Source organism: Rhinopithecus roxellana, chromosome 13 (assembly GCF_007565055.1).
Source record: "Rhinopithecus roxellana isolate Shanxi Qingling chromosome 13, ASM756505v1, whole genome shotgun sequence".
Classification (NCBI taxonomy): domain Eukaryota; kingdom Metazoa; phylum Chordata; class Mammalia; order Primates; family Cercopithecidae; genus Rhinopithecus; species Rhinopithecus roxellana.
The window spans coordinates 85,208,851-85,215,794 of NC_044561.1; the positions used below are offsets into that span (position 1 = coordinate 85,208,851).

At 39.4% G+C, this 6,944-nt stretch overlaps 1 pseudogene; it reads right to left on the minus strand.

The window, feature by feature from the left end:
• Positions 1-3,373: 3,373 nt before the first annotated feature.
• On the minus strand, positions 3,374-4,238 carry LOC104676611 (annotated as a pseudogene).
• Between the last annotated feature and the right edge of the window lie 2,706 nt (positions 4,239-6,944).

The window sequence follows — 6,944 nt, forward strand, 5'->3', positions numbered from 1 at the left end:
GACTATTACCAAAAAGGCAACAAATAACAAGTGTTGGCAAGGATGTGGAGAAAGGGGAACCCTCAGAAATTGTTGGTGGGAATGTAAATTGGTACAGCCATTGTGGAAAACAGTAGGGAAGTATCTCAAAAAAATAAAAATAGAACTACCATATGATCCAGCAGTCCTACTTCTGGGTATATATCCAAAGGGAATAAAATCAGTATCTCAAAGAGATATCCCATGTTCACTGCAACATTATTCACAGTAGCCAAGATACAGAAACAACTGAAGTGTTCATCCACAGATGAATGGATAAACAACATGTGTATATATTACATAGTGTATATATATATATTTTAAATTAATTAATTATTTTCGAGATGGAGTCTCACTCTATCTCCCAGCCTGGAGTGCAATGGCGTGATCTCCACTCACTGCAACCTCTGCCTCCCAGGTTCAAGCCATTCTCCCGCCTCAGCCTCCTGAGTAGCTGGGATTACAGGCATGAGCCACCACGCCTGGCTATATTTTATTTATTATATATAATATATATTTCCTTTGGATATATACCTTTCTTTCGTGACTTGTTAATATATAATATATAAACGTAAAATATATATATAATATACATATATAATGGGATGTTATTCAGCCTTAAAAAAGAAGGAAATTCTGCCATTTTCTACAACATGGATGAACCTGGAGGAGGAGAAGTACAGATATTGCATGATCTCGCTTACGTGTGGAATCTTAAAAAGTCAAATTCGGCTCAAGCCTGTAATCCCAGCACTTTGGGAGGCCGAGACGGGCGGATCACGAGGTCAGGAGATCGAGACCATCCTGACTAACACAGTGAAACCCCGTCTCTACTAAAAATACAAAAAAAAACTAGCCGGGCGAGGTGGCGGGCGCCTGTAGTCCCAGCTACTCGGGAGGCTGAGGCGGGAGAATGGCGCAAACCCGGGAGGCGGAGCTTGCAGTGAGCTGAGATCCGGCCACTGCACTCCAGTCCGGGCGACAGAGCGAGACTTCGCCTCAAAAAAAAAAAAAAAAAAAAAAAAAAAAAAAAAAAAAGTCAAATTCGTAGAAGCAGAAAGTAGAAGGGCGGTTACCAGGGGGATGGGGTGGGGGAAAAGGGATGATGTTGACCAAAGGTTACAAACTTTCTGTAATTAGATGAATAAGCTCTAGAGATCTAATGTACAGGATAGTGACTATAGTAAATAATACTGTATTGTATACTTGAAATTTGCTAATGGAGGAGATCTTAAGTATTCTCACCACACACATACACACACACACACGTATCTCTGTGAGGTGATGAATACGTTAATTAGCTTGACTAAAGTAATCATTTCACAGTGTATATGTATAGCAAAACATCACCTATACCTTGAATGTATACAATTCTTGTCAATTATACCTCAAAAAAATTGTTGTAAAATATATTTTACAGACAAGAGTGTGTATTATATATATATACACAGTGAAACAATAATAATTATTCTGGCTGGGCACAGTGGCTCATGCTTGTAATCCCAGCACTTTGGGAGGCCGAGGTGGGTGGATCACTTGAGGTCAGGAGTTTGAGACCAGCCTGACCAACCTGATGAAACCCTGTCTCTACCAAAAATACAAAAAATTAGCCTGTAATCCCAGTTACTTGGGAAGCTGAGGCAGGAGAATCGCTTGAACATGGGAGGCAGAGGTTGCAGTGAGCTGAGATCATGTCATTGCATTTCAGCCGGGGCAACAAGAGCAAAACTCCATCTCAAAATAATAATAATAATAATAATACTTTTTCTTACTTTCCTGGTTTAGAAATCCAACATTACCAGCCTGAAACCACAGCCTCTCTTTGTCCTTCCTTGGAATTTTTGTTGAAGTTTTTTGAAAACCCAGCCTCTCTTTGTCTTTCCTTGGGATTTTTGTTGAACTTTTTTGAAAACTCAGCCTCTCTTTGTCTTTCCTTGGGATTTTTGTTGATTTTTTTTTTTTTTTGAGACAGTAATAAGGATTCTTATTGTCAGAACAAGAGATCATAATAGAAGACACAATTAAATTAATTTTCTGATAATTTTAGACTCTAGGGCCTCTCTATGGAAAGTTCAGCTTCTTATTCAGAGAAGATACTACGCAAAACAAAAAACAGGTGTTTGAGACAGTGTTCAAGACAATGACTGAACTTATACATGGTAAGGAGAAATAAAAAGGCAGTTTCAGCTGGGCGCGGTGACTCACGCCTGTAATCCCAGCACTTCGGGAGACTGAGGCGGGCAGATCACTTGAGCTCAGGAGTTTGAGACCAGCCTGGCCAATATGGTGAAACTCCATCTCTACCAAAAATACAAAAATTAGCTGGGTGTGGTGGCGTGTACCTATAGTCCCAGCTACTTGGGGGGCTGAAGCAGGAGAAACGCTTGAACCCAGGAGACAGAGGTTGCAGTGAGCCAAGATGGCACCACTGCACTCCAGCCTGGGCAACAGAATGAGACTCCATCTCAAAAAAATAAATAAATAAAATAAAAAGGCTGTTTCCCTATTTCCTTTAGTGTGTGTGTTTTGCGTAAAGGGATGAGGCTCATTTTGGTGAAAAATGCTTTCATACAGAAAATGTTGAATTCTTTTGCCTCCCCCATCGCAGACGTTTCAGGCCCTGAACTGATCAAGGAAATCAAAATAAGGTAACACTGGTTTCACATGAACCTCAAGACTATAATCTAACGGTACCTACCAACTTTAAAGAAAGTTTAAAGTCCATTTACCTATTCCAAATCAGTAGACTAAATTTTCTCTTTTAGGAAGTTTTTAACCAAATTGGAATTAACAATCTCACTTTAAAGTGAAAGAAAGGCTTTGCAAGACTGACTAGTGTTTGTTCTGTGGCAAAGAAAGAGGAGCATGCTTCCCCCAGGACCGGCCTAACGGGTACCACATGAAGAACTGGCTGCAGAACAGTAATCCATTAGATCTACCAAAAGGAATGGGACTCAAGGTTCAACCTAGAAAGAGGGGTTGCTGTCAAGTCTGACTCTTACCAGACAACCCAGGTCCCAAACAGATCTCGAGTCCCCTAACTGAGAAGGCTGGAGCACAGCGTCAGCAGTCAACAGGGCCAGAGTCATCTCAACAAGTCAGTGAGCTTTGTTGAAGTTATTTATTTATTTATTTATTTTTTAAGCTTGGCAAAAGTAGTGACTTTAATTTACAATTGCACGTGTCAAGATTACAATGGAAACACTAGGAAACACTAGTGGTACCATCTGAACAAAAGCAATGATTTATTGGTCATGGCAATGCATGAAATATTGACAGTCTCTGGCGAGAATCAAGCAATTATCCAGGAGCTGTAGATCTGATTGCAATATGGTTGTCCAGTGTCTTTTGCACGTTAGTGGCTTTCTCCTTTTTTGCCAACTACTCATTTGAAGTCATTCATATTTGTTGTCTGGACTGGAGTACCAATAAAAGTAAAATATGAAATTCTTGTTGTTTCCTCTTCACCTTGATTCGACTGAACAAATATAGTTACACTGTTAACATTCTGAAACTTAACATAACGAAATGGAACAATGCCATCTTCTTTAATATCATCCTCTTGTCAGTTCCAGAGCTTGAGTTGGTTCACTTCTTTCTGCCTCTTCAAAATCCATAGATCAGGGTAGGTTAATAAAAATTTTTACATATTTAGGGCCCTGACCATTATCTGGTCCTTGAAATTTCATGGAATAAAGCTTAACAGGTTGAATGAATGCCACAGTAATAAGTAGCTGTTCATCACAGTCAGATTCCAAGAAGGTCGTGTCTTCCTAAACCGTTGTCAAATCCACGCTCATCACTTTCATTAAGACATTCACAACCAGCTTTGTTAATAAAAGGCATTAAATCCATATAGCCTTTTGGAATATCTGTGTCTTCACTGCTTCCAGGGTCATTTTCTAAGTGCTGCTAGATTTTTTCTTTTAATCCCACAGCAACTGCTCCTTGATATTGATCAATTCTCATTTTGTTTCGACAAAACAAAAATGTAGGTGTTACTGATATATTGTTGCTGCTGTTCCCTGACATTGATGTACATCGACTTCCAAGAAAACAGCCTGTGGATATTTATTGCTCAAAGAACTGAATGCTGGGGCAATCCTCAAACATGGCCCGCACCCTTTCATGGTGAACTTGACCACGACGAGTCTGGAGCCCGCGCCGCTCAGCTCTGGCTGGAAATCTGGGTCTCTCCCGACGGGCTTCACCTCCACCATCCTCATAGAGAGCCCGGCAGGGTGGCCGCAACGCCACTGGCTTCGAAACTGAAGGAGAAGACGATCTGGGAGAGGAAGCAGAGACGCTCAGGAAGGCCGAGGCCTGGACAGAAGAGGTGGCGACCGCGGCGTCTTCTCCCGGGACTCTCAGTGCCGAGTCACGCCAGGGTGCGGAGCGGCCCAGGGGGCGGGGAGGGATCGTTGAATTTATTTTTAATTTTTTTTTTTTTAGTAGAGACAGGGTTTTGCCTGTTGGTGAACTCTTGGCCTCAAGTAATCCGCCCATCTTTACCTCCCAAAGTGCTGGGATTACATGCGTGAGTCACCGCGTCTGGCCATTTTGTTGAATTTTTTTATTGACGTATGATAGTTGTACATATTTTGGGGGTACCTGTGATATTTTGATAGATGTATACAATGTGTGATGATTAAATCAGGGTAATTGGGAAATTCATCACCTCAAACATTTATCTTTTCTTTGTGTTGGGACACTCCTTGTGTATACCCTTTCCTCTCCCCCTGGTAGTCACTACTATCCTGACTCTTGTTATTAATCATTTTCTTACTGTAACTAATGATTATTTAAATAATTAATTTTGAGATAATACAAATTCATAGGCAGTTGTGTGCCCTTTTCCTGTCTTCTCCTACCGTAAATCTTACAGAATTAGAGTATGATATCACAAGCAGGATATTGACATTGAAACAATCCACAGCTTTTATTCAGATTTACCCCATTTTACCTGTACTCATTTGTGTGTGTGTGTGTGTGTGTGTGTGTGTGTGTGTACTTAGTTCTATACAATTTCACCACGCAATATAGGCTTGTATATCAACCACCACAGTCAAGATACTGCACAATTCCAATGCCACAAGAATATTTTGTGTCTTCCTTTTACAAATCCTTAACTCCTAGCAACCACTAATCTTTTCTCCATTTTTGTAATTTTGTCATTTCAAGAATGTTATATAAATGGAATCATAAAATATGTAAACTTTGAGATTGGCTTTTTTCTTCATCATAATTCTTTTGATATTCTTCCATAATTGTCCATTGTTGCCTAATAGTTTTCTTTTTGTTGTTGTTTTTGCTTTTTTTTTTTTTTTTTGAGACAGAGTCTTGCTCTGTTGCACAGACTGGAGTACAGTGTTGGGATCTTGGCTCACTGCAACCTACGCCTCCTGGGTTCAAGCAATTCTCTTGCCTGAGCCTCCCGAGTAACTGGGATTACAGGTGTGCACCACCATGCCCAGCTAATTTTTGTATTTTTGTAGAAACGGGGTTTCGTTATGTTGGCCAGGCTGGTCTTGAACTCCTGACTTCAGGATTTGAACTCCTGACTTCAGGATCCCTCAGGGGATCTGCCCACCTCAGCCTCCCAAAGTGCTGGGATTAAAGGCCTCAGTCACCATGCTTGGCCTGTTGTGTAATGGTTTTAACACATATGTTTGCTTTCCTAAATAGCCTATTATTCACTTTTATTTTAAAAGTTATATAAAATTATTTTAAAATTAATTTGAATATTATAAGTTGTTTTGTAATTTACTTTTTTCATTCAACTATATTTTTGATTGTGTGGCTTTATTGATGTGTGTGGCTGTGGGGTCATTTTTTTTTTTTTTGCATAAATTTATCACAATTTATTCATCCAATTAGTTATTGACAGATAATTGGGTTGTGTCTTTTATTTTTAGGTTGAGTTTTTATTTTTTGGAATATTATGAATGATGATACTATGAATATTCTTGCCTGTGACTCTTGGTTCACTAATGTATGACTTTTTCTAGATTAAAAATGTGGATTGGAATATCTGGTTTAATTTTACTAAATAAAGTCAAACCTATTGCTTAGTGCCCTCACCAATACTTGGTATTTTCAGACTTCTCGATTTTGTCAGTCTGACATAAAACAGTGTTTCATTGTCATTTTAATTTGCATTTTCTTGTTTGTGAATGAGATTGAGCATCTTTTATATGTATGTTTATATATTAATGTTTTCCTGGAGATGCCCGTCCATGTCTTTTGCCATTTTTCTATTGAGTTTGTCTTTTTTTTTCATTGATTTTCATAAGAGTTCTTTATATATTGTGGATTCTCATCATTTGTAAGAGAAATGTGTTCAAAAAGTTTACTCAGTTTATTGTTTAGCATATCATTCTCCTTATTGTGTGTTTTGATAAAGACATTCTTAATTTGTCTACAATTAAATTTATCAACCTTTTCTTTTCTTTTTGAGACAGAGTATGGCTCTGTTGCCTAGACTGGGGTGCAGTGACATTATCTCGGCTCACTGCAGCCTCTGCCTCCTGGGTTCAAGCAATTCTCCTGCCTCAGCCTCCTGAATAGCTGGGACTACTGGCACACGCCACCACGCCTGGCTAATTTTTTGTAGTTTTAGTACAGACGGGGTTTCACCATGTTGACCAGGATGGTCTCGATCTCCTGACCTCATGATCTGCCTGCCCTGGCCTCCCAAAGTGCTGGGATTACAGGCGTGAGCCACCGTGCCTGGCCCCAACCTTTTTCTTTTCTTTTTTAAGTTCACAATTCTTCAAGGTGAAAACCATTTTTCTTTTGTGGTTTATTTTTTGGGTCTTATTTAAGAAATTCTTTCTTACCCTGTGGTCATAAACATATTCTTCTACATTGTCTATGTGCATATACGTGTATATGTATTCACACACATCTAAATGTTTAATCCACCA